This window comes from Protopterus annectens, chromosome 2.part1, assembly GCF_019279795.1.
Source record: "Protopterus annectens isolate FY-2018-M chromosome 2.part1, PAN1.0, whole genome shotgun sequence".
Lineage (NCBI taxonomy): Eukaryota > Metazoa > Chordata > Ceratodontiformes > Protopteridae > Protopterus > Protopterus annectens.
The window spans coordinates 1,383,429,038-1,383,454,201 of NC_056729.1; the positions used below are offsets into that span (position 1 = coordinate 1,383,429,038).

Below are 25,164 nucleotides of genomic sequence, written 5' to 3' on the forward strand. Positions count from 1 at the left end.
ACAGCACGTACTTGTGGATACAGCTGGCATGTCACATCATGTACCATCATTGAGCCCCTCTCAGTCGGCCAATATCATACAGGATTACTTCACAGATTGTCCAGGTCTCCCTGACTACTCCTGACATACACTGGTTAGGTCAGTGTGTACTCCACACCTGTATCGGATTGCCTGACACCTATGGCTAGCATACCTGGTGAGCCCCTGCAGGACAGCAGGTTATAGGTACTAGTAGTGGGGGGATGCTGACTCTTGCTTAGCAGCAGTGCGTACATACTGAGCATACAATGTAAGGGAATGGATACAGTACCAGATATTCATGCACCATTACTGTGTCCCCAGGAATCTGGCATGTCACAAACACATTCCCCAAAATATGTGGACAACCATTATGTACTGTCCAACTGGTGTCCAGAAATACACATTTGTCTGGCGGGGGGGGGGGGGGGTCTACAGCTATCAGGCACATGTACACATTTCACAAACATCTGGGTACTGCAGATGTCAGACACTTTTGAGGAAGTCACCCTACAACACATATGCATTGCTCTCTGTTACTGTGTAGCTTAGTTGTTCCAGGAATGTCCACATGCACCTGTAGTAGCGCTTACCTACTTGTGGGATGAAGGCTGCATGACACGGTACTGTAATGCTGCCCATGAGGGACACTCAGCAGTCAATGGCAGTGATGTGTGTGGACACGACAACAGTCTGTCACAGCAGTCAGGGCATTTCTGGTATTCCTGGTACTATATGAGGTTACTAGACTATGGGGCCTGAGCAGCCATATGCCTAGGCCACATGTTAGCCTATGCATATGCAAGGCAGCAGCTGATATCGTAGTTCAACAGGGACACAATTGGTATCCCAAGGGTATGTGTGCTGTTAACCATCCAGTTGACCAGGTTACACCTGCAAAGGTGTAGGTAGCTACCCTGCCTGATGTGGACAGGGTTCCCATTCCACCATAGGGTGATTGTGTGGGACAAACATCCGAGCTGCCAACAAGGCCAGTTCAGGTCACTCAACGGGTGGTGAGTGTTAACACAGTGGAGCATGACTTGCACTCGTGCAGCAGTCTCAGCAATGTGGAGTCCATGACTGCCTGGCATGCCAGAGTGAGGTCACTCCTGAGGAGTTATGTATGAAACCAGGTACAGGGTTGCCCTTATATAGGTGTACGGTAGATGTTTGATGGCCTGCTATTCCCTGGTGGGGAACATCTGTGATGTCCCCAGCTGCTGCATGTGCTGTGTGATGTGAATGACTAACAGAGAGTTATGAACATTAATGGCCCCCATTGGGGGGAACGTGAAACATCAGGATCAGGGTCCAACGCATGCTGTAATGCCAGTATGTTGCCGATACCCACACACAGACTGTGCTGATAGATGGCAGGGCTATGATGTGGGTGCTAGCAGTGGATAGTGCTGGCAAAAGTGGATGTGTACGGTCTGTACATAATGGTGGCCAATGTATGTGGTCCTGTGATGTGTTCCCCTGTTCATGTCTTTCAGGTGGTTTGTACCAAAGACGAAACCCGCCCTTCTCAGAAGCATAGACCGCTACAATCATTGATGCCCTCAGACTCCCATCACCAGGTACTGTTGGGAAGCAGCTGACAAAACCAGCAGCAACACACTGCCTGTGGGCAGAAGTGGTAGCAAATGTCAACAATGTGGACCACCGGGACAGGAGCTATGAACAGGTCCGACTCCGTGCCACAGACCTCACCCACAATGCATGGCAAAGGGCTGCAGCTGTGGCCAGGGACCGTGCTGGCACAAGTGGAAGGCCTGCTACTCAACCACCACCCTCAGCCACTGCGGAGTTCCTTGCAAACCTTGGTTCAGCCACCGCTTCCCAGGAAAGCATGACTACATATGTCGTGGAGGTGGGTGGCACAACTTCTACAGCCAAGGAGCGTCCAGGCAAGGCCCCAGTGGGCATCACATTAATACTGTAGCATTCATAGTGGCAGCCTTTGCATACTTGTCTGCATATGTCAGGTCAATCTGCATTTGTGGGTAGGGATTTGTAATGCACACATGTGCATACATATTGTGAATGTCAGTAATCTGGGTAGTATCACAACTTGTAGTGAAAATGTTCATAAATGCACACATTATCCTGTACCACGTGTGTGTGTGTGTGTGCGTTGACAGTAGCTCTCCCCCAAAACTCCATAAGTCCCTCTGGTGTAGCTGGGGTACATCAAGCTCAAGCCAGTGAGTGTGGAACTGTCACATTGTGGCTCACCTATACCCTAGGCATAGCAACTGTTAAGCTTAGCCATATTGCAATATGTGCATGTTCACTTGTGGTGGGATTCAATGCAGTGCATCACATTGTTCATCCCAGGAGCTTTAATATATTGGCACGTACTTTTGTATAAGTGTAGCCACTGTGCTATACAGGGGTACATTAGTAGTGTGCACATACTCCCACTTCTCACGTATCTCACAGGTGTAGAGTAGTAGCAACATTAACTGGATGTAGCTCCACTTCATGTTGCTGAGGGCCTGTCCAGAGTGCGTCTGTTGTAGTCCGACTGTGTGTCGTGCATGGCATCAGTCAGAAGGTGTGGTCTGTATAATGCCTTTGTGGTACCCCATGTATGTATGTGTATGTATGTGTGTGTGTGTGTGTGTGTGTGTGTGTGTGTGTGTGTGTGTGTGTGTGTGTGTGTGTGTGTGTGTATGTGTGTGTATGTGTGTGTGTGTGTGTGTGTGTGGGGATCAGCAAACATTATATTGCAGGAAATAATGTACTTATGTTGTCTTCCCCTCACAGGTGAACATGGGGGTTGGGGCCTGTCCCCCTCACAACCTGATATCAGTGTCTCATCGGACTCTGATGATGATGGTGGCCACAGTGAGGCACAGGTAGGGTTGCTGGGGGCTGAATCTGTGCCAATTGGTTGACATCCCACTTCCACCCCCAATGTCCCCACACACGGTCAGTATGCCCACACATATCCAGTCCTCAGCAGCCACAGATATCAGACAGAGGGTGGTGGCATCGAACAGGGTAGTCTGGCGACTATGGCATCTGTGACTGTACATACTAGCCATAGCCTGGCAGCTGCCAAGGTCCCACACAGGCAGATTGACAAGGGTGCTTGAAGATGGACTGCTACCCATCCATGGCACTGGTGATGCTGTACATAATTTCGCTGATGTCGTGGATAGACAGTGGGGTGAGACATTGTCAGTCATTAACCGTGTAATGTTTGTGCTTGAACATGTGGTGGGAGTAGGGCGGACACATGTACGTAGGTCAGCAACATCAGCTGAGAGCCCACATGGCCATGCAAATTCACACTCCCATAGTGGCAGTACCACCAGCACTGCTGAAGTGAGGGTGCTGTCCACACCACAACATAGAAGGTCATGGGCATGTGGTCCTGGCCAGTCCCATGAAGGACATGGACCCAGCAGACAGCAATCACTATCAGGGAGTAGTACCACATCTAGCCTTGTGCAAGGTGATGCCAGTGACACTCCTGGCAGGACTAGTTCCCATGTCCGTGGTCGGAGACTGTGAACTATACATCCTGCCATGTATGGTCTGCGGCTATCCAACATACCCTTGTGTAGGGCTAGCACATGGCTTGACTGTATGCATACACACACACACACACACACACACACACACACACACAGCACATGCAGGTCACCACCACACACACACAGCTCCTCTCCATGGCCCAGCTGAACACCACCCCTCCACACACACACACACACACACACACACACACACACACACACAATGTCAACTGTATGGCCCAACCTAGGCCTTTGGCAACCCCACACCACACCCTGTGCATGTGATGATACCTGTGCCACATCCCTGTTACCATACCATCGATGCAGGGACATGCTAATATGTGTTTGATGCACATGGCTTATATATTACTGATAATGCCAGTGTGTAGTGTACTACTATTACACCGTGTAAGATGCTGTCTGCTGCCAATTGTCATGGGTACGCATCGAAGTGTATGTACCTTTATGCCATGATGCTTTATTGCTGTTAGTACTGCTGACTGACTGTTGTCTCATAGACCTTATTCTGTTTCTGTTTCAGGTGTGTGTGTGTCCTGGGGAGCTGCTGCCATTACCAAAGCAGTATGGCGGAGTGGAAACACAGAGACCTTTTCATTGCCAAAGTATGGCTGTATATGTCCATGTTTACCTAGGTGCGTATGCCTGCAACAGTGTGTGAGGAACAATGGGGGCAGACAGCGTAACTTTGCATGTATACCCTTGACACAGCCAGCTAGCCTTCATACATGTCACCTGGGTGTTCCGTAGGATCACAGGTTCATAGATACAGAGGAGGTTACTAGAGTACTGGCCCTGTGTCCCTTACAAGGCTAGCCAGTAATTATCCCCATACTGGTCCTGGGTCCCTTGCAAGCCTAGCCATTACTTTATCCCCAACAGAATCATCGATCATCACCTGCTGTTCCTGGCTTTGATGGACAAAGGTCGAACCTCAGGGACAGAGGTTGTTTTTCCCATTCACTGAACCTTGATGCAGGTGATGAGGGTATGCATGGTAGTGTGTTTGACATGTTTGGGGAGTGTAGTCCTGACACAGGGCAGCCTCTGGGAGCCAAACCTGACTCTCCAGCATTTTTTGCTACCTCATATGCAATGCAGTCCTCTCGTGCAGATAATGTGCACAGAGTTATACTCTTGTATATGGGACAGCTGTTTAAGGGCTCAGCACAACATTGTCATCTAGCCATTGCTCAGACACCTGTGGACAACCTGACCGGTAACTAGTGGGGCAATACTGATTACAGGCCGTCTGCGTGGAACAGGTGTTGAGGACCATGGCTGACCTTTGTGGGTGTTAACATAGCCTTTACAGTTTCTGCTGATGTCTGCATACGTGCATAGCAAACCGGCTAAGCTGCTAATGAATTGTTGTAGTGAGTGCGGACTATTCAGAGGTACTGGCCACCATCTGCCTGGATGCGTTCCCTTTACCTATGTGGTGAACCACATGCAAGCATTTTCTGACCACTGCCACTACTTGCTGCCTGACTACAACATTGTCGGCATCCTGACTACCCAGGTCTGTCATCGCAGTCTGTGCGTTTATGGGGTTGGTGCTGTTGTGGGGAATAGTGGGGCCATGTCCTTGCTGTATGGTATGCTGACACTGTTGTCTGCATTCAGGATTAAACCAGGACCTTGGCACCACTCCATACCCACTGTATGGCCCATTACAGTGTTTCAACAGCAGTTTGTGGCTCAATGACAGACTGCACAATACTTACAGTTGACCCAGCCTTAGTCAGTACCTATATATGTGGGTGGTGCCAGTTAACATTCATGCCTATGTACATGTGGGTCATTGGAGGCAGCATGTAGTCACAGGGCCTTCACATGTCTACATATTGCACACGCAAAGGCGACACAGATTGTGGTTGCCACCTTATAAAATGTGGACTGTGGGACATGTCTTGTAGTAACGTTACAGTTGGCAGGACATACCATACCCACGGCAAGTGCAACACACAGGACTTCCTTTGGTGTGCTACTATGACACCTTCTGTGTGTGGCATTACCTAAGATTACACTATTTGTCATAACATTAAGGTGCTTCTGATGTGCAATAACTGCTTTATGCAATTAGTAGACAACTTTATGAACTGTTTGTTGTCCTACACTCTCGGGACCTCTGTATTGTTTCAGGTGTCATCATAAGTCACCCCTTGCCAAACATGGACTGTAACCTGCAGGGTAGTACAGATGGTGGCCATACCTCTGACCTCTACATACGTCTGCAGAATGTTCTGATGTCTGACACATATTTTGTTTCTGTTTGTCATAACATTGTGGTTTTCTGGTGAACTGTTGGAAAAGCCCGACAAACTAACATTACAGATTAATGATGGATATTGTCTTATCACAACACATACCCTATGGAAAGTGCATTCAAAGGCACAACCTGTACTGATACCTACTGTCCATGTGTGTCACAACAATATGTGAAGCTTGTGCTCAATGTTTGGCCTTTGCCCCACTGTTCCATATGGCTTTAACCAGATGTCTGTCTGTGAGGGTTTGAGAGGTATGCTGATGACTGTAACACAGTTACACTGCTGCGAGGTGATATACAAACACACACACATGACCCGCCCTTGTTCTCAGTAGAACCTCTGCCTGCCTAATTTTACATACAATACTGATTATACACACACACACACACACACACACACACACATATATAAATATATAAATAAATAATAAATAATACCTAACCACAACAATTTCAAATCCATGCTTCTCTCCCATCTCTCCTCCAAATGGGAATGTCCTTCACATGCTCCCACCTAAAACTCCCACACTACTAACTCCACACCTAAATCATCATTTCTTTGCCTACTTTAACTTAATTCAGAGATCTTGCTCAGAACACCTTTTCATAAATCTTTTGCATGCATGCCTCTGGCCTACCTTACTCATATTCTCAAACTTTCATTGTTTGTTTTTCTTATCCATTGTACCCATAACATTGTTTTCCTCTGTAATATTGTTAATTTGTCTCTATTCGTATGTATTTGTATGTCTGTTTGGGGCTTTTCCCCTCGGGTCTCCACTGAAAAAGGGTAATTCTTACCCAGCTGGACCAACCCGGTTAACAAATGCAAATAAATAAATAATAAAAAACACAAGCCCAGCACCGCTACTATAGTGTTGCAATGTCTGCCACTACTATTCAGGTGTGTGACAACTGCAGGGTCTGTGAGGATTGCCAATGGGGGGGTACACATGCCCTTAACATGGTAAAGCCATCACACACACACACACACACACACACACACACACACACACACACACACACACACACACACACACACACACATGACTTGGGATATGCATTGAAACACAAGCAAACTGAGTTGACACTTGTCTGATTAGAACACCTACCTATCTTGTTGTGTACAATACAAATTGACATGACTATTGCACGCGACACAGTGTCTTTGTGTTAGAAAATGTGTAACTGTGCTTCTGAGGCGGATGACATCAGTAGTGGCCCTGACTAGGTTAGAAATGGGGAGTTAACAGGGTGGTACAGCCACACAAAATGGTATACCCATCGCATACACACAGGCAAGACAGACACAGGGGATATGCATACAGACACATACACTCACACAGTTGGCAAAAGTCAGATTAGAACACCTACATATCTACTTGTATGTACCATAGTGCTACGTACATATTGCATGCGCCACGGAGAGTATATGCAGGGACATAACTCACAACCTCTTACACCAATTAATCTTGGGAAAGCCTTCATGAGTGGTGGGATAAACCATACACAACAGGGACTGTTCTCACATATTGGTCTTACAAACCTAGACAAGTGATAGGGTGACAGATCTTGCATCAGCATGATGTTTCAGACAGGTATGACATCTGAAGTTGACATGTTTGTCAGTACAGCAACTGTCACATATTTGCCAATAGTTTGTCATAATACCCCATTGTTATGACACGGACCACATATATGCTGCAAACATCTGGACATTCTGGATACATCTGTACAGATGACTGGTATGGCCTGTAGAGTTTGACATGGTGCATCTAAGGTGGGTGACAACAGGCTCCTTAAAGTAATGCCATGGGGAGGGTTTCAACAGACCTTAAAATGGTACAACCAACATGCACAACAGTCACACGGGATACGCTTCACACAAACACATATCTACAATAATACAGTTGGCTGTACTGATATTCAACCCCCTACCTACCTAGTTGTATGTACTATAGTGCTGCCTACTTATCGTAAGTGCCACGGAGCTTATATGCCTAGATAGTCTCCAACAGTGGATCTAAGGTGGATGACATGAACAGGCCCTGTAAAGTAATACAATTGTGGGGGGGGGTCCACCAGGGTGGAACAGGCCTCAAAATGGTATAACCAACACACAGGAGTTATGGCGCACACACGTATTTATCATGTGCGCCACGGAGCTTATAGGGCTGAAGAGTGTCCAAAGGTACTTCTAAGGTGAATGACATCAGCAGGCCTTGTAAATAGGACAATGGGAGGTTTACTTGGTGGAAAAAGCCTCATATTAACCTAGAAACACACACACATATGGCAGGTGAGGTGAGATTACAACCCCTACCTCAATACTATTACACAATGGAGGTCACCTTTGTACTGGCACATGCCGGTGGCTACAACTGGTGTGCAACTGTCTGCATGAGGACATCAGTCTATGCCTTTCAGGGTGTGTCTCTCTCTCTCTCTCTCTCTCTCTATCAGTCTCTGTCTCTCCCTGTCTGTAATTGATATATTTGTATATGTTACTTCTACATATGTATGCCTATCACACTCAACAGATGCAGATATATCACACTTGTCACCTCCAGAAAGCTGCTGGTAATCCTGTGTGATGGGGCTGGGGAGACACAGTGAAGGTGTACATAGCTGTCTGTATGTGAAGACATATCTGGACAACAGAGTTGTATAGTCAGATGTGGGTTTATACATGGTCTGTAATTCTCTAAGTGTAGCAGCATGCCCAGTAAGACCTTCAACAGTAAGAGTTTTGACTCCATTCCAGAGGTAGCTGTAGTCCGGTCCAGGATTGTGTGTGCTAAAATTGACTGGCTGATGAGCCTGTGTAAACAGTCCAGCACCTCAGTGATATACTGTGTGAGGAATCTCCTGGCTGTGTGCTAGCCTTACTAACGGCGGCACAGTGGTGCAGCGATTAACGCTGTCGCCTCACAGCAAAAGGTTCTCCAGTTCAATTTTCAGCTGGGGTGCCTTCTGTGTGGAGTTTGCATGTTCTCCCTGTGTTCGCGTGGGTTTCCTCCGGGTACTCTGGTTTCCTCCCACATTCCAAAGACATGCATCTGGAGCATTTATCCCCGGGCCGCCACTGAAAACAGGCTCTGTGGAACCCAGTCGGGCTTTCCCGGTCAACAAATGTTAAAAAAAAAAATCTTGAGTCATATCCTGGGGTGTGGGTACATAGTGCATTGGACTGAGCAGAGTTTACCATAATATGTGTGGTATATTCTATATAGCACTGTGATTTCCTGGTATGTGAGTGGTAGATCAGTATAGAGTAACGGAAGGGAGTACTGACAGACATTTGTTTACTGACCCCATACACTGCAGGGAACTATGTTACAGCAGAAATTGTTATAGTGTGCACATTCTATGTTTGTCTGGCCAGTGGTTCCCCTTCCCCTTATAGGTGTCTCTTTGTCCTTCTGTAGTGCAGTCACAGCCTTTGTCCACAGTTGCTGCTGTTATGTATTTGTAGTTATGGTGCGAGTGGGGTAGAAGTCCTAACATCACACACAGGGTTACAGACCTCACTCCACTGACTGTACCTGTTTAGCAGGTTGTCAATCGTTGTGTCCCATATATCTGCTGTGGTCCTCAGATGGCTTGTGTTGCACTGTTATTCTAAGGCTACAGGTTGGCCATAGCTGTCAGACTCTTACAGATGGACATCTGGGCAGGCCCATATATAACAGTCAGACACAGGGCCAGACATGGGGGCAGGCTCTTAATATTACTCTTGCAAACGTACACAATTGGTAGAATGTTTTTGTATTAGCTTGCATTTACTTTTAGGTAGGACATCTGCATCTCTACTGTCTGTCATTGCTGTTTTCACATCAACCTTTATTGGTTTGCCAATAGTTTGGCAGGCAAATGTAATGTTATGATATATATGAGGCATACGTGTGGACATGCTGTGACACCCTGTCATTCCAAGAGTATGGATGGTGCCCACTGACTTGTCAGTACTGACACAGTGACATGGCAGCCTTTATATCCTGGCACTCATCTGACTTGTCATAACGTGCTGTTCGACTAGGCACTGTGTAGGTTACTCAGACCTGTGTACTGTCCATATGTGTGGCCCCCCCTGTCCCTCCATTGTCCAGCTTTCCTGGAGTAGCAAATATTGAGTTCTGGCCAGTGTGTACTCTGCTTCCGGTTGGCAAAGCTGACATGCAAAATATTTGCCATGGCCAGTCTCAAACCATGGACCCTGACAACTACATTACTGTACTTAGACCACTAAGCTACAACAGCTACCAGTAAGTGGTGTCTATTTGCTGGCAGTATTACCCACAAACATACATAGCATATTGACCTGCAGTGGTGGTGCTGCGGTAGCGTTGTTGCCTCACAGTAAGATGCTGTCCGGTTCGATTCTCAGCTACAGCGTCTTCTGCGTGGAGACATGCGTGAATGGGCATACCTTCATTGAAGGTTGTGCATCAGGGCTGGTAACTCGGCACGTAAAAATCAACTACCAATCATTAGCAGACCGGAGTTCCGCTGTGGCGACCCCTAACTGGGAAAAGCTGAAAGACACAAACATATTGCAGAAAGGGAACAAGTTATCAAGTTGACTGTGATAGCCCTGACAATGTGTGGCCTGCTGCTATCACCTTACAGACATAAATGTTACTGCAGTTCTATGTGAACAAAGGTGTGTTGAGGGGAGGTGGCATACCTCTCAAGTGTACACATCTTCACAGACTGTGCAGATGTTTAGCTTATAATTTGGGCCCATTTTTCATAAAATTGTGGTGTGGCAAATAATGGTGAATACAATACAGACTGAAGTTAGAAAGTAATGGCAGACATTTGAGTTTCACACTTCTTGACCTTCACAGAATTCATGGTACTGCAACAGCTGTTATTCTATCAACTTTTTATGTTTGTAAGTGCAATATTTACAACTTGTCCCTTATAGCTTTGTGCAGATTTCATGCTGTAAGAGGATTAGAGCTATGTATGAGACTCCAACACTGACGTCCATGCATTTGTCCTTTGACCCCACTGTTTGTAAGTCCCTTACATAGTGCAGTGGATTTTGCTGGCTTAGGGCCTATTGAATATTTTGGGTCAGCCAGTATTTGGGTGAGAGTTCCTGTTGTCTCACATAGCTGTTCGTTGTCTGCTGCTATCCTGGTAACCTACACCATTCCCAAGCATATATGCAGCAATACCATACATATGCTACCACAGTCTACTACCCCATTCATTTATTGTTCATAAGAGTGAGTTACTTTGTGCCAGCAGCAGTTGAGAGGACAGTGCTTAAGGGCTGACTCTGTCAGATGCAGTCAGTACACTGCCTATACATGGGACGGTATAGGTAGTGTGATGTGGCTGGCATCCATTTTACTGTGTGTATGTGAGTCGGAGTGAGGTGTCAGTCCTTGGGGCCCTAGGATGTCAGTTTATGCACTATGCGTTGCCACTTTGTCAAGGCCAGGGTGGACTGGGCAAGCCTATGTCTGCCTACGGTTATAGGCTGAGGGGGTTCATCCTGCAAGTCGCAATTGTTGGGGGCTGTGTCTCCCTTCCCTGTCTTGTTCCTGCCGCAGCAATTTCTGCAAGATCATACTGTGCAGCATGGCAGATACTATGAACATGTGTGCACGTGTGGCTGGAGAATACTGCTGGCTTCCACCAGATATGTAAAGGCAGCAGAACCGTGACAGGAGCATCCCAAACACATGCTCTACAATATTGCTAATTTGTGCGTGTGCCTCATTACAGCATTCATCAGTGGGTGTGTGTGCATTTCTGATGGGTGTCATCATCCACTGTTCCAGTGTGTAACCAACATCCCCCCACTAGACGGCCGTACAGGATGTCCCCCCCCCTGGCAAATGCCTGGTACAGCTGTGAGGCGTGCCATATGTGAGAGTCATGCTAACTGCCAGGGCTGCCAGCACACACACTAATAATAATGCCCTGGGCACTGCACATAACCTGGCAGTTGATGGAGTGAAAGCCCTTGTGGTTGATGTAGATTCTACCCTCCTCACCTGTTTAGCAAGCTGTCCATCATTGCACCCCTACATCTGCTGTGTTACTCAGATGGTTTGTGTTGCAGTGTTATTATAAGGCTACACGTTGGCCACAGCTGTCAAACTCTTACAGACTGATGTCTGGACAGGCCCATATATAACAGTCAGACACAGGCCCAGACATGGGGACAGGGTGTTACTACTGCTCTTCCAAGTGTAGACAGTTGGTAGAACGTTTTTGTATTAGCTTACATTTTTTTATGGGTATGACATCTGCTTCACAACTGTCTGTCATTGATATTTCACATCACCCTTTATTGTTTTGCACAGTTTGGCAGGCATATTCAATGTTATGAGGAGCAGAGCAGATATGTGAAGCATAAGTGTGGACATTCTGTGACACCCTGTCATTCAAGGGCTATGGATGGTGGCCACTGACTTGTCAGTACTGACGCAGTCACGTGGCAGCCATTTATAACCTGGTACTACAATGACTTGTCACAACCTGCTGTTCTACTAAGCGCTGTGTAGGTTGCTCCAAACTGTGTACTGTCCATATGTGTGGCCCCCTGTCCCTCCATTGTCCAGCTTTCCTGCAGTTACAAACACTGACTTCTGGACAGGGTGTACAACTTGTGTACAACTCCTACTGTAGGTGTAGCGGACATGCAAAACAGTTGGCATGGCCAGTCTCAGATCACAGACTCTGTCAACCACAGTACTGTACATAGACCACTAAGCCACAACAGCCAACAGTAAGTGCTGTCTACTTCCTGAAAGTATTAACCATACACACATATAGCACATTGACCCCTGCATATAGTGGACATGGAACAAGTTAGCAAGTTGATTGGGACAGCCGTGGGAATGTGTGGTCTGCTGCTATTACCCTACAAACATAAATGTTACTGTATTTCTATGGGAACACAGGTGTGTTGGGGGGGGGAGGGACATACCTCGCAATTGTACAAATTTCTGTAGACTGCCCAGATGTTTGCTTCATATTTTGGGTCCATTTAGCATAGTATTGTGGTTGTCTTAGAAAATACTGGGATATCATTAAAGAGCCAAAGTTAGAAACTAATGACAGACATTTGAGTTTCAGACTTCTTACCCATCAGAGACTTCATGCAACAGCAAGACCTGTTCTAATATCACTGTCTAAGTTTGTCAGAGCAATATTTCATCATTGTCCCTATTTGTGGGCCTTTGCCACACATTTCTTTATGGCTTTGTATAGATGATTTGCTGTGAGAGGCTGAGAAGTGCGTATAGGACTCCATCATTGACATCCATGCATGTGACCTATGACCTGCAGTTTCTTAGTCCCCACAAACAGTGCCTTGCATTTTAGCACCTTGGAGACTACTGCGTATTCTGGGGCAGCCAATATTTGGCGGACATTTCCTGTTGTCCCACATAGCTGTCAGTTGTCTGCTGCTATCCCGGTAGCCCATCCCATTCTCTTGCATACATGTAGCAATACCATAGATATTCTACTACAGTCTAATACTCCATTCATTTGTTATTAAGAAGAGTGACTTACCTTGTGCCTGCAGCAGTTGTGAGAACAGTGCTTCAGGGCTGACTCTGTCAGATGCACGCAGTACACAGCCTATACATAGTAAGGTACAGGTAATGTGATGTGTGTGGCATCCTTTTTACTGTGTATGCGTGTCGGAGTGAAGTGCCAGTCCCTGGGTCCCTAGGGTGTCAATGTATGTGCTATGCGTTGCCTCTTTGCCAAGGCCAGGGTGTACTGGGCACGCATACGTCTGCCTACTGGGACAGGCTGAGGAGGTTCCTCCTCCAAGTCCCCCCTGTGCCTGTGGGGACCTTGGCCGTGGTGGGGGGGGCTGTGTCCCTCTTCAGTAGGTGCGTATGCATTTCTGATGGGTGTCATCATCCATGGTTCTAGTGCATAACAGGCATCCCCCACTAGATGGCCGTACAGGATGTCCCCCCTGGCAAATGCCTGGTACAGCTGTGGGGTGTGCCAGATGTGGAAGTCGTGATAACTGAAAGGACTGTCACCACACACATTGATGATAATGCCCTGGACAATGCACATGACCTGGCAGTTGATGGAATAATAGCCTTTGCAGCTGACGTAGGCTCTACCCTCCTCACTGGGTGGTGCTTTGATGTGCACATGAGTGCAGTCTATGGCACCCAGTACCACTGGGCAGTGTGCTAAATGGTGGAAGAGATGCATATTGGTGGATCTCTCCTCATGGGTGTTGGGGGAAATAAATTTGCTCACTGGCATGTGTTAGCATGACATGCCTGTGAGATCCCCATGATGTACCCCAGTAGGTCTTTGGAAAGTGCCTGTAGCTAGTATTCTTAAGGCCAAACATACCTTTGTTTCCACTGGGATGGGTTCCCTTTCTGTTGGCTCTGGGTCTGAGGTAAGAGCAGCAGAGCTCAGTAAGTTGCTGTAGTATGTCCCTGCCCACCCTGTAGCGCTCTACTATCTCCAGCTCATGTACAGTAGCCTCTGAAAAGTTACACCCTGGGTCTGAACACTCCTCCTCTTCTGTCTGGGCCGGTTGTCAGCATCATCCTCATCACTGCCCTCAGCCTGTAGGATGTAGAGATGTAGCAAAGCAGCAGCAGACCCTATCATTTTGTCAGTTAAAATTCTCCAAGTGTGTACTCCAATGGTGAAGAGTACGTGGGAAAATCAGATTGAAGGGTGTCTGCATACTTTATACTGGTGTGCTGCAGATCCAGCCTGTGTATTTGGCTGCCCATGACATATTCCACCTGCCAACTACATTATTGAGGGGTTAGACTGAACTACTTTGAGTGGCAGAGGGCTTATTAGTCATTTATAGTCGATTGCCTTTTGTTAGCCATTTCTTTTTATTTATTTATTTTCAATTTCCTTCAGTTTTAAGCCCCATGGCACTCCACGCAAACCCATGGAGTTAGTGTAAACATTGCTGAGCAGAGAGAGCCCTCCTGTGTACACGAACAGGCTCAGCATTTCTGTAACCAACTAAGCACAGCTTAGCAGTCTCAGACACACACCCCTGATTACCTCTGCTTAGTTGAGCACAAACAGGAGCCAGTGAGCTCCAATGTGCTTACACAAACCATGACACACCCCTTCTCATGTCAGCTGCCTCTTCTACCTACACTACCACGTTGTAGCCCCTACATGGTTAGGTACCTGAGAACACGGTGGCCCATTTTGCTATTCAGTAAACTTAGCTCATTTACATACACCTAATTGCATATACCCTAGACACCGCACTACTCCAGAGTCTATAGCAACCACTATAACCTGCCATGGTATGACTGCCTACTAGCCAGTATAATGGGGAACTTCAAAATAGCTTTATAGCTCATACTTTGCTATTTTAATTTTACAATCTATTATGTTTGTGCGCCACTGAACACTTAAGTCTGTCATGTGTTAAAAAATGTTTTTTGATTTCTCATTAATTTCATTGGTTTTAATTGTCACTGTTTTGGCAATTGGTATGCCTACTGCACCTAATACATGCTTTTAGTTGTCACAGCCCCTTTTTTATTTTGACATTCCAGTACGGTTACTAACAGCATACATTTCTCATGCAGACACAGCTCCTACATAGATGCCTGTCTGCCTCCTGGATCGCAAATTCACCTCATTTGCATGGCTTTCACCAGCAAATGAGGTGATCTGCATTATGCGGTCACCTCCGTATCCAGACAGTGCTGGGAGGCTCATGCACACTCCCAGCCTTATTTCCTGGATCTCTTGGCCTCCTGACTCCATGTTCCGGCCATGCCACTATTCTTACAGAGAACCGCTTTTGTGTAGGTTCATAGGTTGGTACTAGGCTATCGGCCCTAGGGCCTATACAAGCCTAGCCATAACAATTCCCTGGCTATTTCTTCCCTGGACCCCTGTCTAGCAGGGCGACTGACGTGATCCCCGGGGTGAATTTCCTTTCTCCCATCCAATCATCAAGGTTTCTTTTGAAGAAGGTCAAAGAGGTGCTCTGCTTGACATGCATGGGCAGTCTATTCCAGAGTCTGGAGAGTCTCTGGGTCAGGAACCTATCCCTCCAGCATGTTTTGTTTATTGTGATGACAAAGTTTAGATCCCTGGAGCGTGTGGCTTTGAGGGATTGGGAGCATGTCCAGCAGCTCTGGGTTTGACATGTCCTTGTATGTTAAGCAGAGATCGCCTTAGAGTAGACGATATGCGACAGAGTATAGCTGGAGTTTTTTAAGACGGTCAGCACAGGGCATCTACTTTAGGCCTGTGATTCTTTTAGTGAGGTATTTCTGCGGCCTTTCCAGTTGTTGTAGATGTCTTGAGAGGTATATACCAAATGGGGCATTGTATTCTATAACGCATCTAATGAGGGATGAGTACAGTGGGATAATGCCCTCCTTTTTTCTGGATGAAAAGCCCTTGGTGATGAGGTGTGCCACACTGAAGGATTTCCTGACTGCTGTGGCAATGTGGTTATTGAAGGTGATACCACTGTCCACCTGTGTCCCCAAGTCTCTTATCACACTTTCGGTGTTTAGTGTATTGCCACCTATGTGGTAATTCACGGGTACATGTTTTTTTCCCAAAGGGGATAACTATACATTTCTTGGCACTGAGCTTGAGCCCGTGGCTCTGGCACCAAGCATCTGTTCTGTAAGGCCCTTTTGTAGAGTATCCACATCATTTGCGAACTTTGTTAGCCAGAGTCCCTTAGTGTTGGCCTGTACTTCAGAGAAGTAGATGCCAAACAAGAGAGGTCTCAGGACTGAACCCTGAGGTACTCCACTTGTCACTTGTCAGGAGCTGGATTTGAAGTCAGCTACTTTTACAGTGTGGGTTCTGCCAGTTGGCAACCCATCGAGTGAAGTAGGAATTAATGCCCAGCTTAGTAGGTTTATCTACGATTCCAGAGTGGGGGATTGTGTCAAAGGCCTTGGTGAGGTCCAGATACGCTGTGTGGACTGCCTTACCTCGTCCACAGCTCTGGAGACTGATTTGAAGAAGTCAATCAGGTTCAGTAGACAAGATCGCCCTTCACGAATTCAAACTGGGTGGGGTCCAATATTTTAAGGTTGCCAATGTCTTTGTTTATAAGTTCCATGATAATACGTTCCATGGCCTTGCAGATAAGGCTTGTCAGACTGATAGGGCGGTGGATTCCACCTTGTGGAGTGGGATAACTGTAGCTGTGCGCCACTCAATGGGCACGAAGCCTGAGGTGAGGGTATGATTAAACATGACACTTAGGTGAGGTGCCCATTCATTCTGTAGTTCATGTAGTACACAGCCCGGGATGTCATCTGGTCCCATGGATGCTGTAATCTTAGCTTTGGAGAGTGCATTTTTTTACCTGTGTGGCAGTTACCAGAATTTGGCAATCTTCCGGTATTGAGATGGGCCATTTAAGGGTTGAGAGGGGGGGGTGAATTTGGCACTGAATCGATCTGCCAGGATATTGGCAATATCCTTTGGATCAGTATATTTAATGCCATTCTGTTGTAGCTCAGAGCCGATCTGAGCATTGCCATTTAGATTCTTGACATAAGTTATAGAATGCCTTGTGGTTGTCTTTGGAATCTTTGGCAATTTTATTTTCGTAACTAGCTTTGGAGGATTTTATGAGGGATCTTAGCTTCTTACTGAAGCTGGTAAGGGAGTTTTTTGCACATGGGATTTTCCTCTTTTCTGCAACAGTTTCTTCCTTTTGTTGTAAAGTTTGTTAATGGCAGGGGACCACCAGATTGGCTTCCTTTTTTTGCAGGAGAACATATTGGTTCTACTTGGGATGGCACAACTCATGCATAAGTGGATGTGCTCGTACAGTGCCTTAGTGTAGGACTCAGCAGTTTTCGTCTGCATGGGTGTCATGAAGTTTGTAACTTCTGACTTGAGTAGCATGAAGTTGGCTTTGGAGAAGTTTTTTATGGAGGTTTCCTTACTGGGAGGTGGGATGTTAAAGGTGATTAGCTTATGGTCTGACCTGACCAACGAGGGGGTGACCATAGGTGTGGAGCATCGATTTCCCATGTTGGTAATGACCAGGTCTAGGATATTGGAGCCCCTGGTGGGACTATGGATTAGTTGATCCAGGGCATTGGAATTTATGAATTCCAAGAACCGTTGGGCAAAGGTGTTGGTACACGAGTAGTTTTCCCAGTTAATGGCAGGGTAGTTGAAATCACCCAGTATTAGGGTGTTTGGTTGTATATTAATATTTCCCAGTATGTTTAGAAAGGTGTAGTGAGAATCTTGGGGCATGGTGGGGGATCTGTAGCAAGCTACAATTTGGATTGCAGTCTTACCTAGCATTAGTTGTACCTGGAGAATTTCAGACGCATTGTGTTGGGCAACTAGCCTGGTGGTGTGAATATCCTTGGTGAATATGGACATTTCTCCACCTTTAGTGTTTCGATCCTGGTTTGGTGGCCAAAAAGTGCTGTAAGAGTTGTAGCCTGGTGCTCTCTGGAGCCTTGAGCCAGGTCTCAGTTAATGCACAGATATCAATGTTCTCCATTTTTAGGAGTGCCTCGAGAGAGTGCATTTTGAGGTTTAGACTTCTAGCATTGAGTAGCATTACCTTCAGATTCTGCATGCTTGTACCTGTTACAGTGGTGGTTTTGTCCTTTGAACTTTGCCTAAAAAAGGCACTATAGGGGTGGCACGAGCCTTAGCCAGTAACCTGAATCCCAGGGGCGACAGGTGTAGACCATCTCTGGCAAAGCATAGTGGCCTGTCGATCATGTCGTCCCAGGCAGACAGATACTGGATCCCCTTTGAATGACACCAGAAGCTTAGCCAATTGTTGAAGTCAATCATTTTGTCATTATATTGTGGTATCATTCTGGGTGAAGGTAGGATGCTACTCAGGGCTAGGGTCATACCTGCCTGGGCCACATGATCACATTATCAATTAAATTTGTTAGGTATGAATTGTCTTCGTTCGGCTTTTCCCAGTTAAAGGTCGCCACAGCAGAACTCCAGTCTGCTAATGACTGGCAGTGAATTTTTATGGTGTCGAGTTGCCAGCCCGGCACCCAACCTTCAAAGAAGGAACACCCACACATGCTTGCACCTACCTGCATGTCTTTAGATTCACTCAACCACGGAGAGGACATGCACAGAAGGCACTCCAGCCAAGAATCGAACCGGAGAACCTCTTGCTCTGAGGCAACACAGTGAAATGTTTTAAGGACCTAACAACTAAAACAAATACTAAGAAGCATCAGCATATCGAAGGAATGCATAATTACCTGGAACACCTTGTCATAGTAAATTAGGAAAAAACATAATGGTCAAGTATTGATATATCTCTCTGATATCCCCTGCTTTGCACAGTACAGTGATAGAGGACTCAATTATGCAACAGACTCTGTAAAAATGGATAGGTAGCTCTCAAGCCATCACACTGCTTTAGTGCCGAATCCAACAGTAGGAAGTCTCTGCAGCAAAAGACATGATCGACTATGTCAAATAGGTTCATAGGTAGGTACTAGGCTATTAGCCCTAGGGCCTGTATAAGCCTAGCCAAAAAGGTATCCTGGCTTTCGCCACCCAAGAAAATTATTTTCCTGTGCCCTTGTCAAGCAGAACCACAGAAGTGATCCCCAGGGTGAATTTCCTATTTCCCATCCAATCATCAAGATTTTTCTTGAAGAGTGCTAATGAGGAGCTCTGTTTGACATAGATAGGTAGTCTGTTCCAGAGTATGGGAAGTCTCTGGGACAGGAATCTATCCCTCCAGCATGTTCAGTTTATTGTGGTGACAAGATTTAGGTCCCTAGAGCGTGTAGCTCGGAGGGATTGGGATTTCTTTAAGTGGAGCATGTCCAACAGCTCTGGGTTTGACATAGCTTTGTATGTTAGGCAGAGATCGCCTCCGAGTATGCGATATGCGACGGAGTAAAGCTGGAGTTTTTTTTAGACTGTCTGCGTAAGGCATCTGTTTGAGGCCAGTAATCCTCTTTGTGAGGTATTTTTGCGGCCTTTCCAGTTGTTGCAGATGTCTTGTGAGGTACATACCAAAAGGGGCGTTGTACTCTATAATGGGTCTAATGAGTGATGAGTAAAGGGGAACAATGACCTCTTTTTTTTCTGGATGAGAAACCTTTTGTGATGAGGTGTGCCACGTAGAAGGATTTCCTGACCACTGTGGCAATGTGATTATCAAAGGAGAGACAACTGTCCACCTGTGTCCCAAGGTCTCTTATCACACTTTTGGTGTTAAGTAGACTACCGCCTATGTGGTAGTTCATGGGTACAGAGTTTTTACCAAAGGGGATGACAATGCACTTTTTGGCATTGAGCTTGAGACCATGGCTTTGACACCAGGCATCTGTCTCAGTGAGGCCCTTTTGTAGGATGTCCACATCGTTAGGAGTTTCGATTATGGCTCCTAGTTTGCAGTCATCTGCAAATTTAGTTAGCCAAAGACCTACTGTGTTTGCCTGTACTTCAGAGAAATAGATACCAAACAGGAGAGGACCCAGGACTGAACCCTGTGGTACTCCACTTGTCACTGGTCTGAAGTCTGATTTGGAGTCTGCTACTTTCACAATGTGGGTTCTGTCAGTAAGCCAGTTGGCAACCCATCTTGTGACATAGGGATTTATACCTAGTTTAGTGAGGTTTATCTATAATTCCACAGTGGGGGATGGTGTCAAATGTCTTGGTGAGATCTAGATAGGCTGTGTGAATCACCTTACCCTCCTCTATGGCTTTGGTGACTACGTCAAAGAAGTCTATCGGGTTTAGGAGACCTGATCTGCCTTTTACAAACCCAAACTGTGTGGGGTCCAGAGTTTGGCGATCTCCAATGTCTTTGTTTATGAGTTTTATGATGATACGTTCCATGGCCTCGCAGACCAGGCTCGTCAGGCTAATGGGGCGGTAGTTCCCAGGGTCTGTTGTGGCCCCCCCGTTGTGGAGTGGGATAACTGCCGTGATGCGCCATTCAATGGGCACAAAGCCTGAGGTGAGGCTATGATTGAACATGGTACTTAGGTGGGGTGCCAGTTAATTCTGTAGTTCATGTAGAAGGCAGCCTTGTTTTGAAAAGACAGGAAAGACTGTGGCTACTTAATGACCCTTGTACCATTTTCCTACTTGAGTTTTTCAAATACTCTGCACATACAAATAGTAAATTTACCCTACCCATTTTCTTTTTTCACCATACCCTACCCTTTACTCCTTTAATGTCTCTTCTTAGCCACATTTGTGCCCTACTAACTTCAGACTTTATGTACACCTTTACTTATCATTATTTGTTCACACACTCTAATCCTCTTATACACCTTTTTATCTATATAAACTCAAACACCCCCTTTCTCATAGTTTATACCTTCCCATGAAAATACATGGAAGCACTCTTGCTAGCCGAAACAGTTCCTTTTTCTATCTCTGGCCATTCATAACTAAATACCATAACGTCACTAGGTTATTATAATAAGTGGAAATTTCTGAGGAAAATAAAGCACATTCACATCCAGTAATAACATTTTATTATTTATACTGAATATCACCCTTGACCTCAAACTTGCCTATATTACTCCTGTCTGCTTAGAATTATTTACAGTACTTAAATACATCAATAGTTATCTGCTTCCCAAATGTGAGAGAGAATGTGTTATTTGTCTAAAATTTTAAATTAATGTTTATGTGAGTATTTTGTCAGGAAAAGCAAAGGGCTGCTATATTTTACAGAATTGTGTGTTTGTGTCTCTTAGTTGTTAAGTGAATGAATTGATAAACAACCTGTTTTTTCACTGACCACAAACCAGCAGCTACCCAGTGCTTATCCAGTGCCACTTGTTTGGTTGTTGTATTTGTTACTGCTCTCATGTTCATTGCTTAAGCTTTAACTCACTGCAGATTCCCAAAACAATGAAATGAACAGGCATCTAACTGTCCAGAATTCTGCACAACATCCACATTTTTCCCTCACATGTCTGTCCCTCATAAAGTATGGTTTTCTAGGAAATGATCAGGTTCTGACATCATTAAATAATAGCTCATAGATGTGTACTAGGCTAACAACCTCTGAGATCTTTTTGAGCTTAGCTATGCATTCCAAATCTACAATAAGGTCTGTTACCCTCAGCAGTGTAAGCAGGGGTTTGGGAGATGAAACAGTTACGAGAAGACATCTGGGAGATTAACCATTTACATGCAGCCTGGGTCCACTAGAAGCACAAGTGCAGGTGCCAAACCCTGGGTGAATTTCCAGTTCCTCATCCAGGTGTCCAACTTAGGGGAGCCTACTCCAAACAAGGGGTAGTTTCTGGGATACATACCTATCTTGCTATCAAGTCCTATTTACATAATAGGCAAGGTTTAAGCCTTTAGAACAGGTATTCATGGTGCTGTTTGTTTTTGCGGACATGGAGAAGTTCCATCAGAGTGGTGTCCACAGATGCACTGCAAGCCAGGCACAGACCTCTCCTCAACAGATGAAAAGACTGAATACAGGGATAGGGTTTTGACGCAGTCTACAAAGGACATGTTATTTACACCCTGTATTCACTTGGGGAATAATCAGTAAGAACATTCCAGTTGTTGAATATGCCTGGTTAGGTACATACCAAAGGGGCCACTGTGCTCAGTTACAGACATTTGAGTGTAAAACTTCATATTTTTCAGAAAATGCAAGTTTATTTTACAGCAAAATTTACAATCTGCCCCTGATTTGGGGCCTTGGTTCCCACTCCTCCTTTATTTCTAGCTTTGCCCAGAATTCTTAAACTAAAAGGTGTATAGCTATTGGATGAACATCAAATACAATGACACTGGGAATAATGAGCCTTTGGATACTCTTACAGTACTAATAGAATGTGAAGTGTCACAACATTTTACTGTACACATTACTTAGAAGTAATCAGTAAGCCAATACAGTGGGTGCATTAAGACTTGTCCAACTGGTTTCCTATATGTGGTATCTGAGGTCTAGGACTACTAATTGACATTAACAGAGAAATGGAATAACTGTGCAAACACTGTACCTACTTCTATGGATTGTTTTTGGGCTGAACTCCAAACATTTTTCACTTCTAATAATTGCTCCTTTTTTAACATAACTTGAAGTTTGCAGCTGCAATTTTAGCACGGTTCTAAATTTTGGAATTACTTTGGCAGACGTCCTTAATAGATCAACACAAAAAATATGTGCATGAAACATAGCACCAACCTTAAAAAATAAATTCGAGTGTCCGGTAGCCGGTAATATACCTGCGCCTGCGTCAAAGGAGGATGCCAACAAACCCAAAGCAATAACCCACTAAGTAAATAAATACCAGTTTAAATACACACAAACTGATGTTTCATTGTACTATAACTTTTCATACTCAATAGAGAGCAAAGTCGCACATGTACCAAAGATCCAACATAAGATATAACTTCCGATCTCTATTTTTCATACGTACAGAAAAAAAGCTAAACTTATAACGAACGGAAATAGCGGAACCGGAAGCGTATTTACAGGACCGACAATAATTGTGTCCTACAATACATACCGTACCACGGTTAATTCTGTCTAGTTTTGGTCTTTAAAGAGAAAGTGTCAAAGATGCAGCTTCCAGAACACATTTTTTCCCACTAATGCGTACTTTAAGTACTGTAAGGTGCATCTGTGTCACTCTTTCTGCACCTTTCCCCTTATTTTTTTTAGCAGTTTGGCTATTTTTAATTTAGGAGTGTCCTACTCTCAGTCTGACTCGGTGAGCACCACCCACATTGTGACGCCAGCATACACACCCCTTCCATACCCTCAGCTTTCTAAATTAAACCGTATCCTGACATTTTCCATGATTATTTTCCTTCCCTTGGGAAACTAAACACAATCCTACTGTGGTTCCGAAGCATTTTTGCAGATTGAATAACTTACTTGGTCAGTGCAAACTTTTATGTCCCGATCCCTTACTGTAAGTACCTGCATACAATGCAACATAAAGAGAAAGGTTGCCGATCATCAGCGCTCTTTACTATATATCACTATAGCTGAAAACCTTTGCCACACATCCAGTTTTGTCAGGCGTTGTCTAGATTTCTTGCATTGAGAAGTTCCGAGGTATGATTACAAGTGTGCAATCCCTTACGTCCTAATTTCTCTTTGTATTTTTATGTATCTAAGAACGTGATATTTTTATATCATGAGCAATATCCATGATACTAGTATGTCATTTCAAATGTATATATATTTATTTGTCCTTTGGTTTAACGAGAGAGTCATACTGGTTCGTGAGGTACCCATTTCCAACAGAGGCACGGGTGATAACTCTCCAGATACATATGGTTAACAGAATGATAACCTAGACAGACAGAACACAGTCATAACATTCAAGCACACATAACAACAACTCATTACTATGTCAGAATGCGACCTTAACAAAAATACTTATGTTGTAACATTCAAGGGCAAAATTTAAAATACCACACATTTGTTGGTCAGAATACAAACTCAACAGACATAATAAAGTCATAGTGTTAAAGCATAAATTACATGGAAGGCCTGATAATATGGTAGATGCAGCCTTACTAGCATAATAGATGTTTATCAGTCTCCAGAGCCTTCTTCAAATCAGTCTCCAAAGCTGTGGATGAGGGTAAGGCGGTCCACACAGCCTATCTGGACCTCCCCAATGCCTTTGACACCATCCCACACTCTGGAATCATAGATAAACTTACTAAGTTGGGCATAAATCCCTACGTCACTCGATGGGTTGCCAACTGGCTTACTGACAGAACCCAGACTGTAAAAGTAGCTGACTCCAAATCCAGCTCCAGACAAGTGACAAGTGGAGTACCTCAGGGTTCAGTCCTGGGACTGCTCTCGTTTGGCATCTACTTCTCTGAAGTACAGGCCAACACTAAGGGACTCTGGCTAACAAAATTCGCAGATGACTGCAAACTGGGAGCCATTAATGAATCCCCAAATGATGTGGATATTCTACAAAAGGGCATTACAGAAACAAATGCTTGGTGCCAGCGCCATGGGCTCAAGCTTAATGCCAAGAAATGTATAGTTATCCCCTTTGGGAAAAAACATGTACCCATGAATTACCACATAGGTGGCAGTACACTAAACACCAAAAGTGTGATGAGAGACTTAGGGACAAAGGTGGACAGTGGTCTCACCTTCGATAACCACATTGCCACAACAGTCAGGAAATCCTTCTATGTGGCACACCTCATCACTAAGGGTTTTTCATCCAGAAAAAAGGAGGTCATTGTCCCACTGTACTCATCCCTCATTAGACCCATTATAGAGTACAACGCCCCATTTGGTATGTACCTCACAAGACATCTGCAACAGCTGGAAAGGCCGCAGAAATACCTCACTAAAAG

General features: G+C 45.2%; 1 protein-coding gene across 4 annotated transcripts in view; it reads right to left on the reverse strand.

Annotated features, from left to right (window-relative positions):
• The window catches only part of LOC122794455 (small vasohibin binding protein), a 345,118-nt gene extending 321,833 nt beyond the window's left edge, over positions 1 to 23,285 (reverse strand). For 2 of the 4 annotated variants that reach the window (XM_044062857.1, XM_044062858.1), the window contains exon 1: positions 23,009 to 23,285. The gene's annotated coding sequence lies outside the window, so the exon portion shown is untranslated. The remainder of the gene's footprint in view (positions 1 to 23,008) is intronic. The other 2 variants (XM_044062860.1, XM_044062859.1) reach the window with 2 other exon arrangements.
• Positions 23,286 to 25,164: the final 1,879 nt, after the last annotated feature.